Raw genomic sequence first — 27624 nt, forward strand, 5'->3', positions numbered from 1 at the left:
TTGTTGGGTAAAGCTAGTGCTACCTGATAGTCACAAAGATAGTAGTCAGACACAGGTGTGATCACTGAGTGCCTACTAAAAAGGTTAAAGATAACTCAAAACCATTTGGCTGTGTCTTCAATGTTCTGAACCTTTATAAATTTCTCACAAGTCCATCAAATGTGTAGATCTTTCAAATTAACTAATCCATTTATTTATTGATAGAGTATTGGTGTTTGGTCTGCAAGTGTGTCTATGCACCCTATGCACACAGTGTCTGTGAAAACACAAAGAGGATGTAGGATCTCCTGGGACTGGAGTTAGAGAAGATTGTTAGCAACCATGGGACTGCTGGGAATCAAACTCAAGTCCTCAGGAAGAGCATCTAGTGTTCTTTTTTTTTTTCCTGTAAACAATTTCTTTTATTCATTTTACATACCAACCATAGTTCCCCCTCTCATCCCTCCTCCTGCCCCCCACCCCCGCCAGCCTCCACACCCTGACCCAACCCCCACCCCCTTCTCCAAAAGGGTAAGGCCTCCTATGGGGAGTCAGCAAAGCCTAGTAAGGACCAAGCCCCTCCCCTCTGCGTCAAGGTTGAGCAAGGTGTCCCACCATAGGTATTGGGCTCCAGAAAGTCAGCTCATGCACCAGGGACAGGTCCTGATCCCACTGCCCGGGGCCCCTTAGACAGACCAAACTATGAAACTATCTCCCACATGCAGAAGACCTAGTTCAGTCCCATGCAGGTTCTACAGCTGTTGGTCTAAAGTTTGTGAGTTTCTATAAGCTTGCTTCAGTTGTCTCTGTAGATTTTTCCATCATGATCTTGATGCCCACTTGCTCATAGAATCCCTCCTCCCTGTCTTTGACTGGATCCCTGGAGTTTGGCCTTGTGCTTGGCTGTGGATCTCTGCATCTGCTTCCATCAGTTACTGGATGAAGGTTCTATGATGACAGTTAGGGTATTCACCAATCGGATTACTGGGGTAGACCAGTTCAGGTACCCTCTCCACTATTGCTAGTAGTCTAATCTAGGGTCATCCATTGTTCTTAACCTACATAGTCTTTCCAGCCCCTAGATTTATAGATTTTTGTTAAGCAAGTGAGCCTTTCCTCTTAAAACTCAGATCACATTATTTACTTTTTGTTTGTTTGTTTACTTATTTTTATTGTTATTCTGTGGGTAACTTTTGGCAGTATTGAAAAATCACTCACTGAACTAATGCAAGGTTAAAATCTGGGATAGTAGTATTGTGGTAGACAAAACAATACCTCTGAAAATTTACACCATAATCGCTGAGACACATCAATGTGTGGCATTACTACCAGAAGCAACCTTACAGATGTGGTAAGTTAACACCTGAGGTTGAGAGATTGTCCTAAGTTAGACTAAAACAATCAGATAGCAACATAAAATTCTCAGTGTGATGTGGCTAGCTTTGAAGGTGGAGAAATGTAGGTAGAAGTTTCTGTCCCACCAGCAATTCCCAAGTACCTAGCAGCTGCTTCCCAAATAATTGACTCAGAGACTTATATTAACTGGTAAGCCACAGGCCACATAGTGATACATATACTAATAGAAATAGGTTAATTTAAATGTAAGAGCTAGTCGGTAATAAGCCTGAGTCATTGGCCAACCACTTATAGTTAATAAAAGCCTCTGGGTGATTATTTAAAAGTGGCTATGGGATGGGGCAGGACAGAGAAAAGTCTCTGGTTATATGTGGTGTCAGTCTGGTTAGAGAGAAATGAAGAAAAAGATCAAGGGTAGAATCTGAAAAATGCAAATGAAACTTTTCTAAGTCTAATTTGCTGAAAGCAACCTGCTAATACATTTATTTTCATCCAGTGAGATCTCTATTGGACTTCTGGTTTGCAAATAAGTGAATTATTGTGTTGGTTTGTTTATATTTAATTTTACTTTTTATGTATGTGTACGTGTATAAATCTGTGTGTGTATGTGCAATTCTACGCTGGTGCTAGGGGAGTCCAGGAGAAAGCAGTGGAGTCCCTAGAGCTGTGGTCATAGGAGGTTGTGGGCCATCTCACATATTTTGGGAATTGAACTTTCGTCTTCTGGAATAAATCGCAGCAAGCTTTCTTAACTACCAAAGCTGCTGGACTTGTGATGATATGTGATAGTAGTAACAGAGAATTTAGTAACACTTTAACTAAAGAAGGTAATTAAATTATTAAACTATCTGGAGAAAATTATTAGTTCACATGAAATGTGATCTTTTGATGTTCCAACTCATTGAAATTTATCAGAAGTTTATTATACCATATTAATCATAGCCAATAAAGTAACAATTGGCTGCAAAATCCCAAAAGCATGTAACAGAAAAAAAAAAGTTGTATTACTCATGCTCTGTGCAGGTCATGGCTGAGTTAGGAATCTGTATCATGGACTATCCAGTCTTCTCATTCAGGGAACTAAGGGAATATCAGCTTTTCCCATAAAACATGCACATTTACATTGCTAGAAAATTACCATGTTGTATTAGATTCAACTCAAATTCAATTAATGCAAACTATAATTTTTATGTACATGAATATATAAGTCACTTTTTTTCTTCTGGTTTCAATTGAACACGTGAAGTGAGATCTTCCTAGATCTACTTAATAGTAAATACTAAAATTAAGAGAATAGCAGAATGACAAAAAGAAATCACTGCTTTGCTGAAGGAAATTGCTGATATTCCCTAACTCCTCTGTGTAATCTTCTGACCAAAATACAAAAGAAATGATCACTGATCACTGAAGTATGATAAACATCACAGAATAAAGGTAATTATTCAGATTTACATTTGTTTCATGTTTTAAGTCTACAAAGGAACCACAATAAGTCTGGAAACTGGCAGGCTATCCTTTTTTGAAATGAGGTACTTCTCGAATCATACACATTTCATTGCCTTCATACTTTTAAGTTCCTGAGTAATCCACTACTAAAAGTCAAAAGAGAAAAATAACTGTTCTCAGGGAGCAGTTACATGCATTATATTCATGGATTACTGTAAAACTTTATCACCACTGCTGTTGGGTGTGAACTACTTTTCATGACAATCCCTTCACCCTGTCTGGAACAATACTATGAAGATAAATAGGATTTGAAACAGAGTACTATTTGTTGGTTTAAACACCCTGCATATTTTACTTCCTCATCCAGCTGAATGTCTTGAAAACAGAGGAAGAACAACGGGAAGACGAGAATTCAAATATGAATTACATATGGCATCTAGTTCTCACTGCATAGCCACAATACTAAGATCCCATTTCTAAGTATCTTCTAAAAATTCTACTTGAGTTTGAGGATGCAATGTATTGTGCATCACTCTGATGATGAGGCAAAGTCAATTTAGTGGGACAAAGTGTAAGATGCTCTGGAGCCACTGTCATTTCTAAAGCCATAAATCAAGATAATGCAGCTGTCTAGATGTGATAGAGGGAAGAATGAGGCTGCCAACCTAGTATGCCACAGATTAATAGGATCATATTGTTGAGTCAAATGTAAATTGGCATAGAATTCATCTAAAAACAATTGAAATGCAATACTGACAGTTTAAGGGATGTTAACCATGGGTGTGATTCTGCAAAGGGACAATGTAGACATCTCCCTTCTAGAAGTAGGAAAATTACTTTTAAGTGAACACTTTCATTACTTTGAGATGAAGTTGTCTTTAGAGATAGAATGAGTGTTATGAAAGGTTTGTGGATCTCCAGTTGTCAGCTTTAATCTACCTTTGCATATCTGTGTCTGTGTGACCTGAGATGTGAGAACCTGAATGAATGGAGTAGGCTATAGTCTAATGCTGTAGACAACCTTACTTCAGTTTCAGTGTACGTTTGTACACAAATGTAAAAGAAAACAATGATCCAAGGAAGGTTGTTTGAGTTCAGAAAAATGTGGTAGAAAAAGAACATGATCAGAAAAACATGTCAATAAATGCCAGTAAGCACATACTAAATATTGACAGAGCAGCCCCTCCCCAGAATTTTCTCAGGACAGACCAATTTAAACACAATGCCTGGCATGTACTACAGATTATATCTGGAAAATCAGGAAAGTTTACGGCAGAAGGCTATATCCAGATTCAGAGTACACTGAGAATAGCACTCAGCATACCCTTTCCAGATTGGGTTCTAAGGCTATGTTCTGACATCCAAGAAGGATCAACATGTCTTATAAATTGAATGCAAATATTTGTTGCATGAGGAATAAAAACACATCTAAGAACAATCCAGGGAACAAAACGCATCTGAGGTAAAAGGCTTCTGCCTTTTCTTTCCTACAGCCTCTCTCACAGTTTTCCAAAGCATTGTTCACTATGGGTCATTTTTTTGAGAATGTTCCAACACCAACATCAAATGTTCAAGATATTTTCCCAAAGTGAGCAATATTACAAATGTAATATTGCACTAAATAAAATCTATGATAGCTAATTCATTGAAAATCAAGAAATCAAATGTCTGGTGATGATACAGTTCTGAAATACTGAACATGTCTGGAAAAAATACTATAGTATTTGGAGGGACATTACTTTCTAACCTAATAGTATTCCAAGAACGATTTATTATGTAAGGAGAGCGAAAGCACACTTAGGATTGAATGAAATAATCAAGAACAACTGTTTGTTTGTTTGTTTGTTACATATCGACAAGTCCCAAAGTAGCTCTTACTTTCTAATATGTTATTGCATACAGAAGTCATAGGTAACACTGTTTAGAAAATTCCATTGTTGTGTCTTAAATAGCCATATCAAATCCATGTATCTATAGAAAAACTCTGGTAAATTCAATCATGGTATGTCACTCTAAACTCTGTGGAACTTACTGTTTCTAGGGAAACAAGTAGCCCAAGTTTAAATTTCTATCTTTACTTTTCAGGCCATTTGGATCTGTTTTATACCCTGTCGTGTTTATTACTAAGTTTTATATTGCACTATTGATATTGACTTGATATGTTGGGGATAAACTAGAAAGATTGTGGTTTAAAAGCAATGCATTAGTGTGTCAAGTTGAAAAGGGAACAATTATCCTTTTCCTTTCCTTTGTTAATACAAAACAAGCTAAAGTTATCAGGGAAGAGGGACTCCACTTGAGAAAATGTTTGTATCAAATTTCCATAGACTAATTTGGAAAGCATTTTCTTGATTCATAATAGATGCGGGAAGGTCTATCACACTGTGGTTGGTGCCACCTCACGGCAGGTGGTCCTAGACTGTATAAGAAAAATGAGGAACAAACAAAGATGAGCAAACAAATTGACATTGTTTATCTATGCCATCTGCTTCAGTTCCTGTGTCCATGTTCCTGCCTTGACTTCCTTCCCTGACTTCACTCAATGATAAGCAAGCTGTATGACGAAGTCCTTTCCTCGCCAAGTTGTTTTTTGGTCATGGCCTTCATTATAGTAACAGAAAGCAAACTAAGACACCACTGATATCCTCAGATTCAAAATGATGTCAGTGAAAGACAAGGTAAGAACTTAATGACTTGACCTTCAGGCAGCTTTTCAGCCACTGTGTGTTTTGTACGACTTCTGTATATTTCTATATTCCAGATAAGTATGCATACAACATGGATACTGTGTGTTAGAATTAACAAGTCATTCCTGACAGTAATATGAAAATGTTACTTTTATTGGAAAATGATAAAATATTTTGTAATGCTAATTAACATATAGTATAAAAATATTAGTCTAATAGCTTTGTCAGAAAAAAACAGTAATGAAGAATTTTATTTTTCCCCAGGAAACCTGTATTATGCACACCCTGATACTCAAGATGAGAAAACCCATTGGAAGGTAAGAGAGTTACATGTTGATACAAACTTATGAAAAAAAGCAATTAAAATGAATGTGAATTTTAAAATGTTTCATAGAATCTAATACATCCTAAGATGTGATAATTATGAACAATACAGGTTTGTAATTCAGCTGATAAATAATATGAATATACTGATGAATGAATGATAATAAAATAATTACAGTATTTTGAAAATTTTCTGCATTCCAGAAAGTGAGTTTTGTTAATCACCATTTTAATAGTGATCATATGCTATTGAAAAAAAAAATGATCCTAGAGGAAGCCCAGGAAAGGAGGGCATCCACCAAAATCTACTGACAGTAGTAAACATTAGCAGTCTTACAGTATTCATGGATGCTCTTCATTTATAACAGGCTCTAATCAGAGTGATTTTGGGTTAAGGAAGAATAAAGAAGCAGAATCTATGCTTTGAAAAAGGAGTTCAAAAGCTTCAGTATAAAGTGGGGGGGTATCTATAAGCTAATGGTTCTCCAATGAGGAACATGAAATAACAGCTTGGATGCTAGACACTATTTCATTCACACATAAAAAGGTGTGTATATGTGTGTGTACTCTCTCTCTCTCTCTCTCTCTCTCTCTCTCTCTCTCTCTCTGTGTGTGTGTGTGTGTGTGTGTGTGTGTGTGTGTGTGTGTGTGTGTGTGTGTGAAGTCATTCTGTTGGGAGAGTGAAAAATCTGAAAATTAAATTTAGATGATCTGGTTACATTGAATGATAATTTCCGTTTCTGATGAGCTTAACCACTGGTAGTGTCCTGCAAATTAGTTGCAACATTTGAATTGCGTTTAAGACAGTATGACTCAAGTTTTTCAATCATATCTTTGTTCTTTGTAGCACTTTTTAAAGTCATAGGATCTTAATCCACCTGAAAAGTTCCTTTGTATTACATGTACTGTACATCATCTCTGGCATGGAGGCGGCTGCTGCTTTGCACGAGATTTTTCTCTTCTGTTCCACAATATCAACACTGGGTCTGAAATATCCTAAAATTCAGTATTCTGTTTATTTCAGCAGCACCCAATACACTCTTAAACATATCCTCTGGCCATTTAACTTCTACTAATAATTTATAATTTTGATTGAAGCATTTCATATGCTTTTTAAATGAATTTAGTCTTCTTGTAGAAATTCTGAATATTGTTGACTCATTCAGCACAGAGCCTGTATTTACATGCATTTGTATAACTCAGAAGTTCAAGAGTTTCCTATTCTAGGAAATTGTTTTTCTTGTCTGCTTTTCTCTTGTCTTCCAATCAGGTGTCATCCTCTCCTGTGCTCGATTACAGTAATCAATGACATATTTAACAGAAAGATGATTGGATGATTATTATGTGATTTTCTTTTTGTTCAACCTAGCAGGAAAAGTCAAGAAAAAGGTGACTTTATCTGAATCAAGCAATGTACTTCCTTAAATAATTGTTACACCGAGGAAGTCTTTGTTCATCAGTACTGCTTCAGTGACACAGTTGGAATCCAGTTCTTTACTAAGAGAGACAAAACTTTTTGCAGTGTTTAATTCTAATTTTTGTTTCTCCTGTTTATTTTCTCATACTTCCCTTTGTATCTTTTGTTGTATAGATTTAAAAGTTGAATAAGCATCATTCTGATATTCCTTAGCTTCTCATAACATTTGATCTTATCATAAAAAGTTTCCAATATATTAAATATATTTTGATTTAGAGCCTTGTGGGAAGTACGTCTTAATTTTAGAGTATAATTTAGAGTATACATTTAGAATAAAATATGACATATGCCAGCAACACTTTGTTTACATTATTTTAGCTTATAATATTTACACAACACTGTGAGATGAAGCATTATATTTTACACTTCTTATTTTCATATACTTATTTGTGTGCATTGCTGGAATGATGCGGGGGGCATTGTACAGTTAATGTGTGGAGAACTGAGGATAAGTTGTGAGAGTTGGTCCCCTACTCTGCCTTTTGGATCCTGGTGATTGAACTCGGGTAGATTGGTTTGGTGGAAAGTACCCATTAGTCACTCATGTATCTGCTGGTCTTTCTTACCCTGCATTGCAATTGATAAGATGATACTTAAGTATTATAAATACTTTTGAAATGTGTTTGGATTATTAAATGGCAAATTATTTAACAACAGATTTTCTAGGACTTCATCAATATAAAATCCTCTCATGAAATAAGACATTAGCCTTCAAAGAATTTTTTATAGGACCTGGAAAGATGTCTCAATGGTTGAGCATGTACTGATGACCTTACAGAGGATCCAACTTTGTTCTTAGTCCTTACTTTAACAGGTTCACAACTGACTTACATCAGTTCCATCATCCAACTCCGGTGATACAATACCTTTTAAGGTCCTCTGAACACAACTGCAATTATATTCATTTAACACACACACACACACACACACACACACACACACACACACACACACACACACAAATACTCACACACACGTAATTAAAGATAACAAAAATAAAAATTTATGGTGATATTTTATTTGTACTGAAATGTGATTTTATTTGTATGTTAATAAATAAAGTTGCCTGGGGGTCAGAGCTAATAGCAAGCCATAGCAGAGCTGGGCATTGGTGGCACACGCCTTTAATCCCAGAACTTGGTAGGCAGAGCTAGGTAGATCTCTGTGTGTTCAAGGATACAGCCAGCATTGGAGACACATGCTCTAATGAGTGTCTGGAGGTCTGTACAGACAGGCAGTGACGAGGCAGTCATGTGGTTGGGTTTACAACCAATGAGAAGGCAGAACAGAAAGTCTATGTAAAGACAGACAGGAAGTAGGTCTCTTTCGGAGACGTCTGTTGGCTGAAGAGGCTAGCTGCAGCAGGCAGGTAAGGCTCTTAGCTCTGATCTCTTGGCTTTCTTCTTTGCATTGGTTCTGTGTTTCTTATTTTATAAGACAGTCAGTTACATCTACGAAAATTTCCAAAACACAAATATTTCCTAAATTATACAGTATTTAACCTTAATAAAATATTCCACAAGGTTTTTTTTCAATAGCAATAATGATTTGCAAATCCAACAGAGAAAGAACTTGACTTTTACTTAAATGAGTAAATTTTAATGACTCTCAGATTTTAAATTTTAAATTCATTGGTTACTACCAATGCCAATCAACTAAATCCTGATAATACACAAAATTATTCCCAGATTTCTCTTTTTAACTGAACTGCCAGTACAAAATATTGTGTGTTTTCATTTATTAAAACCTCAAAATAGATATATTAACAACTAATTTACTTTATTTTCATGTCAATTCTCTGGAATGTTTTTGAAATATATATACTAATATTTATTTATAATAAATAATTATATAATCAATTATTTATTCTTGTCTCTTCTTAGCTGGCTTCATTTACAATTGAACTTACTTGTTTTCTGTCATCAGTTAAAATCCCCTTTAATTGCACAGTGACTGGGGAAGGAGAGAGCAGAGTGTCTCATAAACTAATTAAATGATTAATGCAATATGCTTGAAAGAATATTAGCTGCTTAAAAACATAATTCAGCAAGAATACAGCCTTCACATGAATTAGTCTACAGTGATATTCCATCAGAGTAAACAGCACTCACCAATTATGTAAGAAAAAATGTTTACTCCACTCAATGCATCCTGAAGAATATATTCTATGATGAGAATTATCCAAGTTTGTTATTAAAATACCAAAGTATTAACAACTCTGTCACAACTAAAAAGGAACCTGTAAACAGACTTGTAAACTAAAGCAAAAGCAGAAACTTTTGGCTACAGGTTTTTGAATTTTTCCTTTTAGACTATAAATATATCATTCCCCTTTCCTTTTCCTCCCTCCAAAGCCTCCCACACTCCCTTCCTTATGATCTTTCACACTTGTGGCCTCTTTCTCCATTGATTGTTGCTAACCCCCCAATATACACATAATTTCTCCTGCCCTCAACATTTCTTAGTTGCCTATAGTTCTTTGTGTAGGGTTGACATCTTGTGGACTTTTTCCTGTTCACATGTGTGGCTATTTTCTTGTCCATGTTCTAAATTCACTCCACAGGAAGGAAAATCATACTTGACTATAATGTTTAATGTGCATAGAACTTAAATTTTCCTCTAAGAAAAAATTAACCCGATTTTTGCTATTTTTCTAGCAAATTCAATGACATTTTAGAGTAGGTGTGAAATACATAAGTTATGTTGTCACATTTCACCCCAGATTTATTAGTTATGTGTGTTTTTAAATGCTAAAGTACCAAAAGTTATGGTCTGTTTGCACCACGTATTGTGTACAATTTGTGTAAACTGCTTTGGATGTGACAAAATACACAAGAGAAGCAATTTGAAAGGAAGAAAAATTGATTTATACTCAATTTCAGTTTCATTCCCAACTGACTTCATTCTCTTCAGGACTGTGGCAAGGCAGATCTGGAGTGTGTGGTAGAAGGGCCTATTTGCTTCAGTTATGCCAGGGAAGAGTGAGAGGAGACAGACAGACAGACAGACAGATGACAGAGAGAAACATTCACAGGGGGTGGGGGGACAGACAGAAGCAAAGTAAGAAACAGACAGGAAGAGTACAGGAATCCAGCCTGGGACCCACAGTAACATGTTTCCTCCCACTAGGGCTCACCTTGGAAAGGTTGCATCACCTCCTAGCACCCTTGTACATTGGTGAACAAACACCTTGGCTGATGGCCTTTGGGGGACATTTCAGATTCAAACTATAACACCACACAAAGCAGAGGTGAAAATCATCTCAGGAATGTCAGATGGACAGAAAATGGCATCATGATAAATTTACCGAACAATAAATTTTAAAATGTAAATTCCATAGGTAATTTAGAATTATGTAATAGAAATAGTAAACAAAAAATAAATTTTGTCATGAAATCTTTTCCTATTATCAATCACTTAACATTCTCTAGGAAACAAATACTTTATTTTAATCTTTAGGAACAATTTAATTTTAATACTTACTCATGTGTTATGTGAGATAGCAGGAAAAAATAAAATTATTTCCCAACTCTATGTACAAATAATGTGATGGTTAAAGATTATTTGTCCATATTAAAATGCATTAAGAACTAAGACATATATTTTGAGCCCAAAATAAAAATCTTGAAAACTTCTAATTCTGAATCATTTTTTCTTATCAAAATAAGAAGTTTAAGTGGAAATAGTTTAGTATCAACTAACATTTAAAAACCAGTAAAAAATATGATTCATTTCAACCATTTCAAACATTAGTTGTAACTTTACTTGGGAATGTACAGGGAAATAGAAACATATTGAGTCACATTAATAAGAAATGAAAGTCATTGGTGGGGAAAGGCTACTTCAGCTGTACAGCTTGCCAAGAGTAACATTCCAATCATTTTTCTTTATTTTGTCTGTTCTGTTTTCATAAGATATTTCACCATGATCTAGAAAGGCAACTGAAAGTATATGGATGATTCATTTAATACATCAAAAGGGTTTTTATTTGTGCTGTGTTCATGTAACTCCTACAGATTCTACTGAATCATTTAACAAAGATCATGCAATGATTTCATAAACCAAGTCAATCTGTAACTTATTCAACAGTGACTCACTGAGTACAATACATGTGAACCAGTAGAATGTGTAGAAGGCAAAAAGGAGGAAATGTTCAACATGGAGAAGGAACAGTGAACTGTACCTACACCTTGGCTTTGGACTTCTGACTTCTGCAATGGAGATAATACATTACTTTTTATTTTTATTGGGAATAGATTTCTTATTTTTATTTTTTATTATTATTGGGAACAGATTCTTCTCTCGTACAATACATCCCCACCATAGTATCCACTACCACTGCTCCTCCCAGGCTCCCACCCCACCTCTTCTCTGCTCCAGATCCACTCCCCCTCCATTTCCTTTCAGAAAAGAGCATTACATAGGGAGTACTGGTTTATCATGCATTCTAAACAGCCAAATCTGTGTACTTAAATCATCTAAATCTGTGTACTTAATTCATCTAAACCTGTGAACTTAAATCATCTAAAGCTGGGTGTGCATGGGTTCAGAAGAACTGGAACAAAGGCTGGAGGAGTAATTCTTGCTTTCTTCTGTCTTGGCTGGACTTACAAAGAAAACAGAAAGCCAATTTCCTCAGCCAATGTCAACCATACACTCAGAGACTCAAGAAAAGAGTGGATGTACTGGTATCTCCTTAAAAATTCCAAATAAATTATGTGATAAGGACATATGTACAGAGTTAATATAATGGTAGCCCAAGGGGGATTAAGATTATCATTTACAAGGCATGGGGTTTACATTAGCCTATACAGATGAGGATAGGTAGAAATTTCAGAAAAAGAATGAGGACAGGTGGCTCCAAGTTATGAAGTTATACAGCAAGCCTCTTCTTCCAAAAGATAGCAGAAAATCACCGTATAAAAACATTACGCACTGCGGTATCATATCAGAAGCCTTACATCTGATATGAAAAGAGCATTACTGACATTTTAGTGTTTGAATTCATTTGAACAGAGCTGCAAAGAATTATTATTTCCTACTAAATTCAAGTACACCAGAATAAGATTACTTTTGGTTTTCTGGTAGGATATTGTTAAAATTTACAGTTCAAAGTGAATCAGAAGAGAACAATAGAAAGTCCTTCCACTTTTTCTCATAGAAATTTTATTTATTTAGAGTTCACTAATATAGTCTGTGGAATGCCCATCATAACAGCTATATGTAAAGCACTTTCATTAGTGTTTAAAGCAGAAAGTGCAAATCTAATGAACCATGAATGAAGAACACTAAAATTATTATGTAAATTCAGTTGCAGTAGCCCTGAGTACCAAATATGCAAGAACTTACACAGAGACACAGAGACATGGAACTGGTTGAAAACTTTATTTTTTTCAAAATAAACATGAATAAAATTTCATTAGAAATTCACCTTTATGATCCCCTCCCCTGGGCTCCATACTAGGGCCCACAGCCCAGGCAGCCTTACAGGAGGCCAGGCTGGTCCTAGGAACTCCAGGTAAGATACCATCCACCTCACTGCCTACAAACCTATTTAAGCCTGCTCAACAATCCCAGACTGCATATACTGCCTCCACCCCCCACCCCAGGCTCCAAATCCTGGTCTACAATTTAGGAAAAGATTTCCACTTTACCAGAGGCCAGGCTGGATCTAGGGACCCTAGGTAAGATACCACCCACTACCCTCTAATACTCCTTAAAGCCCTCCCAGCAACCCCTAACTGCATCACCCCACACACCCCCACCCCCAGGCTCCACAGTAGGGCCCACAGCCCCGGCAGATGGCAGTTTTAACAGAAACCAGAGGTCCTAAGGACTCCAGGGAAGACACTGCCTATCACCCACTAAACCCTTTTAAGCCTGTCCAACAATCCCAGAGTGCACTCCTCTCCTGGGCCCCATATCCCGGCCTACTACTTCGGAAGAAGTCTTTGGCTTTACCAGAGGCGAGGCAGGATGTAGGGACCCCAAGTAAGACACTGCCGATTGCCCACAAAACCCCTTTAAAGCCTGCCCAACAACCCTAGATTATGTCCCCCCTCCACACCCTCCCACCACACCCCCCTCCTCTGGCTCCATGTCTTAGTCTACAACTCAAGACGGAGACTTCTGCTTTACCAATGACCAGGCTGGATCTAGGGATCTCAGGTCTACAACTTCAGAAGAAGATTTCAGCTTTACTGGATCACAGGCTGGTCCTAGGGACCCCACAAGCATAACCAGATCTAGGGACCCCAGTCTGCATATCCCCTCCCCTGGGCTCCATATCCTGGTCTACTGTAGTCGGATTTTCTTTGCACCTCCAGTTCACAAATAACAACAGCGAGACTTGTTATTAATTGTGAAGCTCAGCCTTTAGTTTAGGCTTGTTCCTAACTAGCTCTTTAACTTAAATTAAGCCATTTATACTAATCTATGTTTTATCACATGGCATTACCTCTCTTTCATCCTGCACATCCTGTTTCTTCTCCATGTCCCCTGGTGTCTCTACGCACCTCAAGTCTCCTCGTCTTAATTCCTCTTTCCCGGGGGAAATCCTGCCGATAGCTTCTGCCCAGCTACTGCCTGTTCAGCTTTTTATATCCCAATCACAACAAATACATCTTCATACAATGTACAAATGTCCCACAGCATTGCCCCTTGTTGTCTAAATAAAAAGGAAATGTTTTAACTCTACAATTTTGAAAGAAGTCTAGCTTTACCGGAGACCAGGCCAGATCTAGGAACCTCTAGGCCCCAAAACCCAAGACAGGACAAACCACTGGACCTGAAGACACATTAGTCACCAGAACTCTTGGCCATTTAGGCCATAAGACCAGAGGAAAGAGAAATCAAAGAACAAAACACACATCTAACAAAAACAAACACAGGAATCAACACCTAGGCCTATCTAAAATCATTCCAAATCCAGATGTTTAAATGCCAGTGTAAGAAAACAATCAATAACAGAAAAGGCAATATGGCATCACCAGAGCCAAGCTATCTTACAACAGTAAGAACTGAGCAATCCAACAAAAATGAAGTACAAGAAAACATTAAATATTACTTTATGAAGATGACAGAGGTCCTTAATGGGGTTATGAACAAATCCCTTAAAGAAATTGAGGAAAAGCCAAAAAAATTGGAAGAAATTAATAAATCCCTAAAGGAAAGCAAAGAAAAAATAAACAAACAGATAAAGGAAATGTTCAAGGGCAGAAAATGGAAATAGGAGCAATAAAGAAAACACAAATGAAGGGAATCCTGGAAATGGAAAATTTGGGTAAGCGAACAAGAACTATAGATACAAACATCATCTACAGATTACAAGAGATGGACAAGAGAATCTCAGGCATTGAAGACATGACAGAGAAAATAGATTTATCAGTAAAAGAAAATGTTAAATCTAAAAAAAATTCCTAACACAAAACATCCAGGAAATCCGGGACACTATGAAAAGATCAAATCTAAGAATAATAGGAATAGAAGAAGAAGAAGAAACTCAGCTCAAAAAACCAGAGAATATATTTAATAAAACCAAAAAAAAAAATTTTTCCCAACCTAAATAAGAACATTCCTACAAAGATACAAAAGCTTACAGAACAACAAATAGATGGGATCAGAAAAGACTAAACACACAGAACAAAGAAATAGGTAGGGTGGTGGTGGTGCACGCCTTTAATCTCAGCACTTGGGAGGCAGAGCCAGGCGGATCTCTGTGAGTTTGAGGCCAGCCTGGACTATAGAGTGAGTTCCAGGAAAGGCGCAAAACTACACAGAAAAACACTGTCTCGAAAAACCAAAAGAAAAAAAAAAGAAAGAAAGAAATAATAAAAGTGGCAAGGGAAAAAGGCCAAGGAGCATATAAAGGCAGACCTATGAGAACACACCTGACTTCTCAACAGAGACCCTAAAATCCAGAAGTACCTGGACTGATGTTGTAGACTCTAAGAGACCACACATACCAGCCCAAACTACTATACCCAGTAAAACTTTCCATCACCATAGATGGATAAAACAAGATATTTCATGATAAAGTCAAATTTAACCAATATCTATCCACAAACCCAACCCTACAGGAAGTACTAGAAAGAAAACTCCAGCCCCAAGAAGTTACCTACACCCACAAAAGCACAGGCAATAGATAATCTCACACCAGTTTACAAAAAAGGAAAACACACACACACACACACACACACATACACACACACACACACACACACACACACATACACACACACACACACACACACACACACACACACACACATACACACACACACACACACACTACCACTGAGAGCAATAAAATAAAAGGAATTAACAGTTATTGGTCATTAATATCCTTCAATATTAATGGACTCAATTCACCAATGAAAAGACAAAGGCTAACAGATTTGATATGAAAACAGGATTCATCATTCTACTACATACAACAAACACACTTCAACATCAGAGATAGACATTGCCTCAGGGTAAAAGGTTGGAAAAGGATTTTCTGATCAAATGCACCTAAGAAGAAAGCTGGTGTAGCAAACCTAATATATAACAAAATAGACTTCCAACCAAAATTAATCAAGAGAGGGAGAAGGGTATTTCACATTCATCAAAGGAAACATCCACCAAGGTGATATCTCATTCTGAACATTTATGCCCCAAATGTAAGGGTACCCACATTTGTAAAAGAAACATTTCTAAAGCTTAAATCATACACATAGAACCACACACAATAATAGTGGGAGACTTTAACACCCTACTCTCCCCAATGGACAAGTCATCCAGACAGAAACTAAACAGTGAAATTATGGAACTAACATATGCTATGACTCAAATGGACCTAACAGATATCTACAGAACGTTTCATCCAAACACAAAAGAATATACCTTCTCAGCACTGCATGGAACCTTCTCCAAAACTGACCATATTCTTGGTCACAAAGCAAATCTCAACAGATACAAAGAAATTGAAATAACCCCCTGTATCTTAGCAGACCACCATGGATTAAAGATGGATTTTGACAACAACAGAAAGCCTACAAACTCACAGAAACTGAACAACTCTCTGCTGAGTTAACACTGGGTCAAGGAAGAAATAGAAAGAAGTTAAAGCTTCCTAGAATTCACTGGAAATCAATGTGCAACATACCCAAATTTATGGGACACAATGAAAGAGGTGACAAGTGGTAATTTCATAGCACTAAGGACCTTCATGAGAATTTGCAGAGATCTCATACTAGTGACTTAACAGCACACCTGAAAGTTCTAGAATAAAAAGAAGTAGATACACCTAAAAAGAGTAGACAGAAAGAAATAATCAAACTGAGGACTGAAATCAATAAAATAGAAACAAAAAAAAAATACAAAGAATCAGTGAAACAAAGAGTTGGTTCTTTGAAAAATCAACAAAATAAATAAAGCCTTATCAAAACTAACTGAAAGACAGAGAGAGTATATTCAAGTCAATAAAATCAAAAATGAAAAGAGAGACATAACAATAGACTCTGAGGAAATACATCAATCATTAGGTCATACTTCAAAAGCTTGTATTCCACAAAATTGGAAAATCTAAAAGATGTGGACAAATTTGTTGGTAGATACCACTTAACAAAGTTAAATCAAATGAAAAAAATTTAAATAGACTTATAACCCCTAAGGAAATAGAAGCCATCATTAAAAGTCTGCCAACTAAAAAGAAAAGTCCAGGGTCAGACAGTTTTAACACAGAATTCCACCAGACTTTTAAAGAACTAATACCAATAATCTTCAAATTATCCACAAAATAGAAACAGAAGAAATATTGCCAAATTATTTTTATGAGACCACAGTCACCCTAATATCCAAACCGCACAAAGATTCAACAAAGAAAGAAAATTACAGACCAATTTCACTCATGAACACTAATGCAAAAATACTCAATAAAATGCTGACAAACCAAATCCAAGAACACATCAAAAAGACCATCCACCATGACCAAGCAGGTTTCATTCCAGAGATGCAGGGATGGTTCAAGATATAAAAATCTGTCAATGTAACTCACCACATAAACAAACTGAAAAAAAAAATCCACATGATCATCTTCTTAGATGCTGAAAAACTCTTATGAAAAACTCAACACCCCTTCATGATAAAAGTCTTGGAGAGGTCAGGGATACAATGAACACACCTAAAGATAACAAAAGCAATATACAGCAAGCCAATTGTTAACATTAAATTAAATGAAGAGAAACTCAAAATAATTTTATTAAAATAGGGTACAATCAAGGTTGTCCATTCTTTCCACAATGAATCAATACAGTGCTGGAAGTTCTAGCTAAATCAACAAGACAACTGAATGAAATCAAGGGGATATTGATTGGAAAAGAAGTTAAAATATCATTATTTGCAGTTGATATTATAGTATACATAAGCGATCCCTAGAACTTTACCACATAACTCCTACAGCTCATAAACACCTTTAGTGAAGTGGCTGGATATAAGATTAACTAAAAAAAAAATAAAAAAAAAAACCACTAGCCCTCCTATAATAAATAACAAACAGGCTGAGAAAGAAATCTGAAAATCAACACCCTTTGCAATAGCCTCAAATAATATCAAACATCTTGGTGTAACTATAATCAAGCAAGTGAAAGACATGTATGACAAGAACATCAAGTATTTAAAGAAAGAAACTAAAGAAGATATCAGAAGATGGAAAGATTTCCCATGCTCATGGATCTGTAGGATTAACATAGTAAAAAATGGCCATTTGATCAAAAGCAATCTACAGATTCAATGCAATCCCCATTAAAATCCCAAAACAATTCTTTACAGATCTTGAAAGAACAACACTCAAATTCATATAGAAAAACAAAAAAACCAAAAATAGTTAAAACAATCATGTACAAGAAAAGAACTTCTGGAGGCATCACCATGTCTGATTTCAAGCTCTACTACATAATAAAAACTGCATGGTATTGGCATAAAAACAAACAGTTAGATCAATGAAATCAAATTGAAGACCCAGACATAAATCCACACAACTATGAATACTTGATTTTTGACAAAGAAGCCAAAATTATACAATGAAAAAAAGAAAGCATCTTCAACAAATGGTGCTGATCTAACTGGGTGTCAGCATATAGAAGAATGCAAATAGATCGTATCTATCACCCTGCACAAAACTCAAGTCCAGGTAGATCAAATACCCCAACATAAAACCATGGACCTGATAAGAGAGAAAGTAGGAAATAATCTGAATCAAACTGGTACAGGAGATGACTTCTTTTTTTTTTGTTTTTTTGTTTTTTTGTTTTTTCGAGACAGGGTTTCTCTGTGTAGCTTTGCGCTTTTCCTGGAACTCGCTTTGGAGACAAGGCTGGCCTTGAACTCACAGAGATCCACCTGGCTCTGCCTCCCGAGTGCTGGGATTAAAGGTGTGCGCCACCACCGCCCGGCCAGGATATGACTTCTTAAACAGAACACTAATTGTACAGGCACTAACATCTACAATTAATAAATGGGACCTCATGAACCTGAAAAGTTTCTGTAAAGCAAAGGACACTATTGATAGGATGAAACAGTAGCCTACAGAATGGGCAAAGATCTTCAATAACCCCATATCAGATACAGAGCTCATATTCAAAATATACAGAACTCAAGAAACCAGATATCAACAAATCAAATAATCCAATTTAGAATTGGGGCATATATCTAAACAGAGAATTCTCAACAGAAGAATTTCAAATGGCCCAGAAACACTTAAGGAGATGTTCAACATTTTTAGCCATCAGGGAAATGCAAATCAAAATAACTCTGAATCTTAAACTTGTCAAAATGGCCAAGATCAAAAACACAAGCAACAGCTCATGCTATCTAAGATATGGAGCAAGTAGAATATTTCTCCATTGCTGGTGGGAGTGCAAACTTGTACAGCCACATTGGAAGTCAGTGTGGCAGTTTCTCAGAAAACTGGAAATCAACCTACCACAAGACCCAGCTATACCACTCTTGAGCATATATCCAAAGGATACTCAATCATACCACAAGGACACTTGCTCAATTATGTTCATAGAAGCTTTATTTGTAATAGCCAGAACTTGGAAATCACCTAGATATCCCTCAACTGAGGAATGGATAAAGATAATGTTGTACATATACACAATGGAGTATTACTCATCTGTTAAAAACAAGGCCATCGGGGGAAAACATACAGAAACGTCTAGCCAAACTAGTGGAAATGCATGAACTGTGGACCAATAGATGTGGAGACCCCATGAAACTGGACTAGGCCCTCTGGATAGGCCAGACAGTTGTTTAACTTGAACTGTTTAGGGGTCCCCCAGGCAGTGGGATCAGGATCTGTTCCTGGTGCATGAGCGGGCTTTTTGGAGCCCAGTACCTATGGTGGGACATCTTGTGCAGCCTTGGAGCAGAGAGGAGGGTCTTGGGCCTGCCTTAACTGAATGTACCAGGCTCTGCTGACTCCCCATGGGAGACCTTGCCTTGGAGGAGGTGGGAATGGGGGATGGGTTGGGTGGGAAGGCTGGAGGTTGGGAGGAGGGAGGAGAGGGGGATCTGTGGTTGGTATGTAAAGGGAATAGAAAATTTCTTAATAAAATGAATAACTAACATACTCACATACTCATGTGACACACACACATACACAAACACACACACACACACACACACACACACACACACACACACACACACATATATATAAAACCAATGTCATCAGAAAATTTGAAGACAAATGGATGGAATTAGACAAAAATCATTCTGAGTAAGTTAACCCAGACTGAGAAAGACAAACATATGTACTCACTTGTAAGTGGACATTTGCTGTAAAGTAAAGGATAACCTTGCTAAATGCACAGTCTCAGCAAGGCTAAATAAAAAGGAATGTTCATGGGGGTGACACCAAGATCTCCCTGGGAAGGGGAAATATAAGAGATTTCATGAGTGGTCAGAGGGTGAGTGGGGATGGGAACATGAGTGATCAGATTTGCTGAGAAGTACTGAAAGAGATACTGGAAAGGGGGGCACACTTCGGGGTCGGGTAAAAACCTGGCACAAGGGAGTCTCCCAGGAATCCACAAAGAAGACTCCAGCTTAGACTCCTAGCAATATCATATAGGCAGCCTGAACTGGCCATCTCCTGTGCCTAGCCAATTGTCAACAGAGAGGGGTCATCCAGCAGCTAATGGAAACAGATGCAGACCCACAGCCAAACATGAGACAGAGTATGGGGAATCCTTCAGCAGAGAAGGAAGGATTGTAGGAGGGAGAGGGGTCAAGGCTACCACAGGAAAACTCAGAATCAATTAACTGGGGCTCATAGGGGCTCACAGAGACTGAACCAACAACCAGGGTGCATGCATGGGACTGACCTAGGCACTCAGAACATATGTGACAGTTGTGTAGTTTGGTCCTCCTGTAGGACTCCTAACAGCAGGAATAGGGGCTGTCTCTGACTCTTTACAGGTTTTGGGGACCCTAGTCCTCATACTGAGTGGCCTTGCCCATCTTAATACATAGAGGGGTACTTAGTATTACTGCACTGTTATCTGCCATGTTTTGTTGATACTCATGGGAGACCTGCCTTTTCTAAATAGAAATGAAGGAGTGAATTGGGGGGGGGGGGGATGGAAACAGAGGGGGGATGTGGGGAAGGAAAAGGAAGAGAGGAAGGAGGGGAAATTTTGGCTAGGATGTAAAATAAATAAATGAATAAATCTTAAAAAAGAAATTCACCTTTATATTACTATAAATAATGCCAAATATTATGGATATTTCAAAATGCTTCCTTTCTCAGTCACTTTTCAAATTATATTCTAAAGGTGTCTAAGCTGTTTATATCTATATCTGTATCCACATTTATATCGATATCTAGACATTATTCACAATTTATAACTCCTTATACATATGTATGTATAGTTAAAATGTAACCCAATCACTAGAATTATGCATCTTTTTTTCTACAAGTAAATTATAACACCTATTAATTTCATGGAAATTCGTTTTCATGTAAATTTTCTTGACTACTTGGATGTCTGATAACTTCCTTTCTTCACTAAATGAGACACTGTCATTACTACAGCTTACTTTTATGGTGAGCACAGCACGGCACTATTGAGTATCCATCAGGGGCTAATGTGAGCAGCAGAGAAGAATGTAAAGAACGGATCTTCCTGGGAAGAAAGGGGCTATTAGCTTTGTTAAACGAGAGGAGTTATAGACAAACAGCAGTCTTTAGGAAAAGGGGTTTTGATTCTTTTATAGTCCAAAGAACATCTTAGAGTTCTTGTGCATGCATTACCAGAGGACATATGCTTTGGGGTCTGGCTGTTCTGCTTTGCACTGTTAGGGTCTCATCCCTGGGAGAGGATAATTCTCCTTCTTCCAGTAGTCATTAGGTTCCTGCAGTACATTGTCTATGGGTAGAGCCCCACAGAATTTTCACCTTCCATGTTAATATGCCCACTGATACTGCTGGGAGAAAAGGGAAGTGGGGAAGTGATGTAATTCTTCCTTCCTTTTGGAAGGAAGCAGGTGCAGAGATCCACGGGCAAGCCCCAGATGGAGCTCCAGGAATCCAATCGGCAAGAGAGAGAGAGGAGGGATTATATGAGCATGAGATATTGAGACCATGATTGGAAAAAGCACAGGGAAAAGTAGCCAAATTAGTGGAAACACATGAACTATGAACCAATAGCTGAGGAGCCCCCATGGAAATGGATCAGGCCCTCTGGATAAGTGAGACAGTTCATTAGCCTGAACTATTTAGGAGGCCCCCAGGCAGTGGGACTGGGACCTGTCCTTAGTACATGAGCTGGCTTTCTGGAACCTAGGGCCTATGCTGAGACACTTTGCTCAGCCTTGGTGTAGGGAGGAGGGGCTGGACCTGTCTCGACTGAATCTACCAGGCCAAGTTGAATCCCCAGGGGAGACCTTGCCTTGGAAGAAGTGGGAATGGGGGGTGGGCTGGGGGGAGGGGGGAGGAGGGAGGACAGGGGAATCCATGGCTGATATGTAAAATTAATTATAAAATAAACAAATTTAAAAAATTAAAAAAATGTAGCTAGAGTTTTCCTGCCTGGCCCACAGTCAGGAAATCTCTATCACCCACCAGTCCCACAGCTGCTCAGACCCAACCAAGTAAACACAGAGACTTATATTGCTTACAAACTGTATGGCTGTGCCAGGTTTCTTGCTAACTGTTCTTACAGCTTAAATTAATCCATTTCTATAAATCTATACCTTGCCACATGGCTTGTGGCTTACCGGCATCTTCACATGCGGCTTGTCATGGTGGCAGCTGACAGTGTCTCTCTGACTCAGCCTTCCACTTCCCAGAATTCTCTTCTCTGCTTGTCTCACCTATCCTTCCTGCCTGACTACTGGCCAATCAGTGTTTTATTTACTAACCAATCAGAGCAACACATTTGACATACAGAACATCCCACAGCAAAAAATTAAAAGTAAACAAGAGAAAAAAAAAAGGAAGGAAGCTAGGGCAGCTCTTTGATCAACACTTTTTTCCATCCCTTCTTCTTACTCTCAGCTTCTAATAAATGCCATTTTATTCTCCTTTCACATCAGAAAAGATATAACCATTGAGGTTAAAGGACTCGAAGCCAGGCAATGGGGTACATGCCTCTAATCCGAGCACTCGGGAGGCACAGTCAGGCAGATCTCTGTGAGTTCGAGGCCAGCCTGGCCTACAGAGTGAGAGCCAGGACAAGCACCAAAACTACACAGGGAAACCCTGTCTCGAAAAACCAAACAAAAAAAAAAATCTCAAAGAAACCCTAAACAGATTCCACCCAATGTGCTATACTTAGTGAACCATGAAGTAAAGTTGAAAGTAAGTAATGGAGCCAATCTATTATTAAGTTAAATAAAATATGAAAACTGTATTTTTATTTTTATACATTGTTCATTTTTAAAGTGATTTCAGGCATAAACCATGATGCAGTAGAGCAAAGTCAAACATTTACAGTATGCGGGGAATTAAAAGGTTCTCTCATGGCTCCAAAGAAAGCTAAGATGTGTTTCCATCTTCTATAATATACTGGGCTAGGTAGAAGATACGTATGAAAAGCTGAATCTTTGCTGTATAATAATAAAACCTTTAAATAAGAAAGAAACATTTTAAATATGCTGTTAATGTCACAATGAAGGGGAAAATTGAGTTTTCTTCAAGATCAGCATGAAGACATGGATATCCACTTATGTCTTTCCACTCAATACAGTTCCAGCTATGGCCATTAGGCAAGAGAAAGAAATATCAAACATTGAAATGAAGAAGGAAGAAAGTAGAATTTTCTGTTTTCATATTGTATAAGTGTATATAATTATGCATATATATGCTAAATGATCGCCATATACATCTATTAGAACTAAACTAAGTGAAAATCACAAAATATAAATTAAACATTAGTTCATTCACCAGGTATGGTGGTACATACCTTTAATTCCCACACTCAGGAGGCAGAGGCAGAGACAGGAAGATCTCTGTGAGTTTGAGTTCAGTCTGATCTGCATAAGAGTTTTAAACCAGTCAGGACAACAGATTATTCTGGATGGTATGCCCTGCTGTGAAATAATCCTCTTGTACACTGTAAAGATTCGATACTTGAATTGGTTTAATAAAACGATGGTTGGCCAGTGGCAAGGGAACCAAACTAAGAATGCTGGGAAGAGTAAGGTTGAAGTCAGGAGTCACCAGCCAGATGCAGAGGAAGCAAGATGAGAATGATGCACTGTGAAAAGGGACCAAGCCATGTGTCTAAACACAGATAAGAATTATGAGTTAATTTAAGTGTAAGTGCCAGTCAGTAATGAGCCTGAGCTACTGGCCAATCATTTATAAGTAATATTAAGCCTCCAAGTCAACTATTAGGGAAGTGGCTGCTAGGTATTTTGGAGTTGCTGGCAAGACAGAAACTTCCATTTACAATACCCAATGAACAATTCAGAAAAGAAATAAAGATAAGCCTTCACCAATAACATCAAACAGAATAAAATACTTAGGTACAAATTTAAGCATGATCATAAAAGATCCATACACCAAACACCATAAAACATCAATGAAAGAAATTGAAGTGCATGAGCATAAAGGCATACACTTTGCCCACAGATAAGAGGAATTAGTATATTAAAGATGGTCATACTGCCCAAAGATAGCTGTATTTAAAGCAATCCCTTCTCAGTTTCAATTGAAATTTCAAGGAAATGGGGAGGGGAAAGACACAAACCAAATTTATGAAAAGCCATAGAAGTCTTTGAAGCAGTATGAATACAACACTGAGGCATAGAAATCAATAAAGCTTATTTGGGGCTGCAGAAATGGCTCTGTGCCTAATAGCATGCTTGCAGAGGACCTGAATTCAAATCCCAGCATCCACAATGGGTGCTTCAAAACCACTTGTAACTCCCACTTCCAAAGAACCAATCTGATACTCTTTGGCCTCAGAGGACACTTGCATTCACAACACACACACACACACACACACACACACACACACACACACACACACACAAATTATACAAAATAGTCCATTATTCCCATAGAAACCTAGACTAATAGAACAAAATTTAAAATCTAAATAAGCTTTCTTGTCCATGGTCAGTTAATCTGCAGCATCCATACATAATCAGAAGCAATAATGTGGTCCATAACTATTCAGGAGAAAAACTGGTAATTTATATGCAAAATGGTAACATTAGTTCCTTATATAACATCTTGTACAAACATAAATTTATAATAGGTTAAAATTTTATATATGACCAAAATCAACAATGGGAAATTATAAGGAGAAAACCTTCATAAAATTGATGTTTTAGTTTGTTTTGGTCTCATTATTTTCATTTTTATTTTAGAGATAATGTTTCATTATGCAGCCTAGGCTAACTGTGAGATCAAGATCCTCCTGTCTCAGTTTCTGCAATGCTGAGAATACAATTCTGTACCAGCACCTCAGGCTATGACAATGATCAGTCTCCAACTTCTGCCCTTGACAACAAAATTCAGTAACAAAACCGAAGGTAATCATGTAACCCTACAATAAACTGAGAAGTTTCTCCACAGGAAACAAACAATTAGCACAATGGAAAAAGCAACCCAGACAGATCTGTAAACAGTGTCTGAGACAAGTTCATATCTAAGATATAGGAACTTCTACAGGTTGGTGTTTAAAAATACAAGCAACCCAATTTAAAATGTGGATAAAGAATCTTTGTAGGATTTTTTTTTATCCCAAAAGACATGGGAAACGAAGATATGAAAGGGTGGTCAGGATCACTAGTGATTAGGGAAATGTAAATCGAAACCACAGTGGGATAGCACTTCATTCCAGCTAGTGGGTGATTATCAAAAGTCAAGATAAGAAAGAAAATGAGAAAATACCCTGGAGAGAATAGAAACATCCCTTTCTTTAGAGGAATCAAGGTTATATGGGTGAATTTGTCAAACTGTGCAGTTAAGATTTATGCTTTTCAATATGTGTATATCTTCGTCTTATCAAAAAGAAAAGACCTAAAAATAAACTGAGACATGAGGGTTTAGTTGAATTGTGCAAGAATAAAAGGTATATGATTAGTGGCTGGTGAAGCTGAGTGGCAGGTCTATTACGCTATCAATTTTGCAATACAATGTATGAGCAAATTAAAAAAAGAAAAGTATTAGCATGGTCATGAAGAAAAGAGTTTCTGAAGGTGAGAAGATAAATTACTGCAGTTGTTATAGAAAACTTTACGGCGGATACAAAAATGAAAGAAGGAAAAGAAGGAGGGAAGGGAGGGAGGGAGGGAGGGAGGGAGGGAAGGAAGGAGAGAAGCAGGGAGGGAGGAAGTGAAGATGGAAAGAAATGGAAAGGAAAGAAGAAAGAGAAAAGAAAGATGATAAGAGCTGGTTCTCCTTCTACCAAGTTTGTCTTCCAAGGAAATGAAATCACCATCACAAAATGATATCTGCACTTCTGTGTTTGTTGAATCATTCTTCACAATAAAAATTAAATGGACTTCACCTTAATGTCGATCAATGGAGGAATGCTGAAAATGTACGGCATACCTATGAGATGAATCACAAGCCAACTGTAGTAAAAAGTAGTTCCCACCGTCAGCATCCATAAAAGTGAACGTGGAGGACATCAAGCAAAGTGCAATAAGTCAGCTCCAGAAAGACAGATACGAAGTTATCTCACTCCTATGTAAAGTTTGAAAAAGCTGAACTTAGGTAAACCAGATGGTGGTTCCTGGGCATAAAGGGCTTGGACAGCAAAAGGCAACCAGAGTGATGTTGGTCAATGAGATAAGCTGAATCTTATAAGATGAATGATTCTGAAGGTGTGGGGAGCAGCACAGTACCAATGTTAATAATAGTGTGTTGCTCAGGCCTAGGGACAGAGATCAATGACAAAGAGATTGCCTATCCCCCATGAAGCTCTGGGCTTGATATTTGGCACAAAGGAAAAACAAAAGCTAGGCCTGGTGGCACAAGTTTAGGAGATATGGAGGCAGAGGTAAGAGGATTGCTATAAGCTGATCTACATAGTGAGTTCGAAGTCAGGCACAACTACATAGTGATACCCAGGCCCCTGAGAATAGCTACTAAGTAAACTAAAGTATCTTTCATAAGGTGTGGTTTTCTTTAATTTTCACAATCTATACCTATATCAAAACATTTTATTTTATGCCATGAATGTATTAAATTTTGTCAATTATTTTATAAAAAGTAGAAAGTATGTTTGTATAACTTATTTTAAGTTAAATATATAGTCTAAACATCAAATTTCAGGGTAAGTGCTTGTAGATCTATTGAAAGCTACATGGTTTATACTGATTTTCCATATTAATATACATACATTAAAGGAGTTTATATAAATATATATTTAAAGAATTTTGGAATAGTGGTAATAAATTAGGCATCCTAATGCAATACTTGTAATTCATTAATTATATTTCCTTCATCTAGAATATGAAGTTACTCTAAATTGAAGAACCTATTTTATTAAGTGAAATTATTTAGATTTAATACTGCAAACATATAAAGTTAATTCTCCATCTTTATGGAGAAAATTTGTGATTTAGCACAGCTTACTGTTTGCCAATATTGTTAGTTCATGGTTTGGTTGTTGACTTAATGCTGTTGGATAGAAACAAACTGAACAAGGGTCACTTGGATGTGAACTCAAATAACAGCAAAAACACAAATGACTTTTACTGGTGTCTGTAAATGTTACAGACTGATTAATAGTAATTTCCTAACTACTAATGACTAAGTAAGTAATGAACTACTAAGCCCCTAGATCAGTAGTTCTCAACTTGTGAATCATGACCCTTAGAGATCACATATCAGATATCCTGCACATCAGA

General features: G+C 37.2%; 1 long non-coding RNA gene across 1 annotated transcript in view; it reads left to right on the forward strand.

The window, feature by feature from the left end:
* Positions 1 to 5258: 5258 nt before the first annotated feature.
* Positions 5259 to 27624, forward strand: part of LOC128119412 (uncharacterized) — a 252773-nt gene continuing 230407 nt past the window's right edge. The window contains exons 1-2 of the long non-coding RNA XR_008221534.1: positions 5259 to 5459; positions 5733 to 5785. This is a non-coding gene — a long non-coding RNA (uncharacterized LOC128119412). The remainder of the gene's footprint in view (positions 5460 to 5732; positions 5786 to 27624) is intronic.

Source organism: Peromyscus californicus, unplaced genomic scaffold, assembly GCF_007827085.1.
Source record: "Peromyscus californicus insignis strain IS unplaced genomic scaffold, ASM782708v3 Scaffold_23__1_contigs__length_62951481, whole genome shotgun sequence".
In the NCBI taxonomy this organism is placed as follows: Eukaryota; Metazoa; Chordata; class Mammalia; order Rodentia; family Cricetidae; genus Peromyscus; species Peromyscus californicus.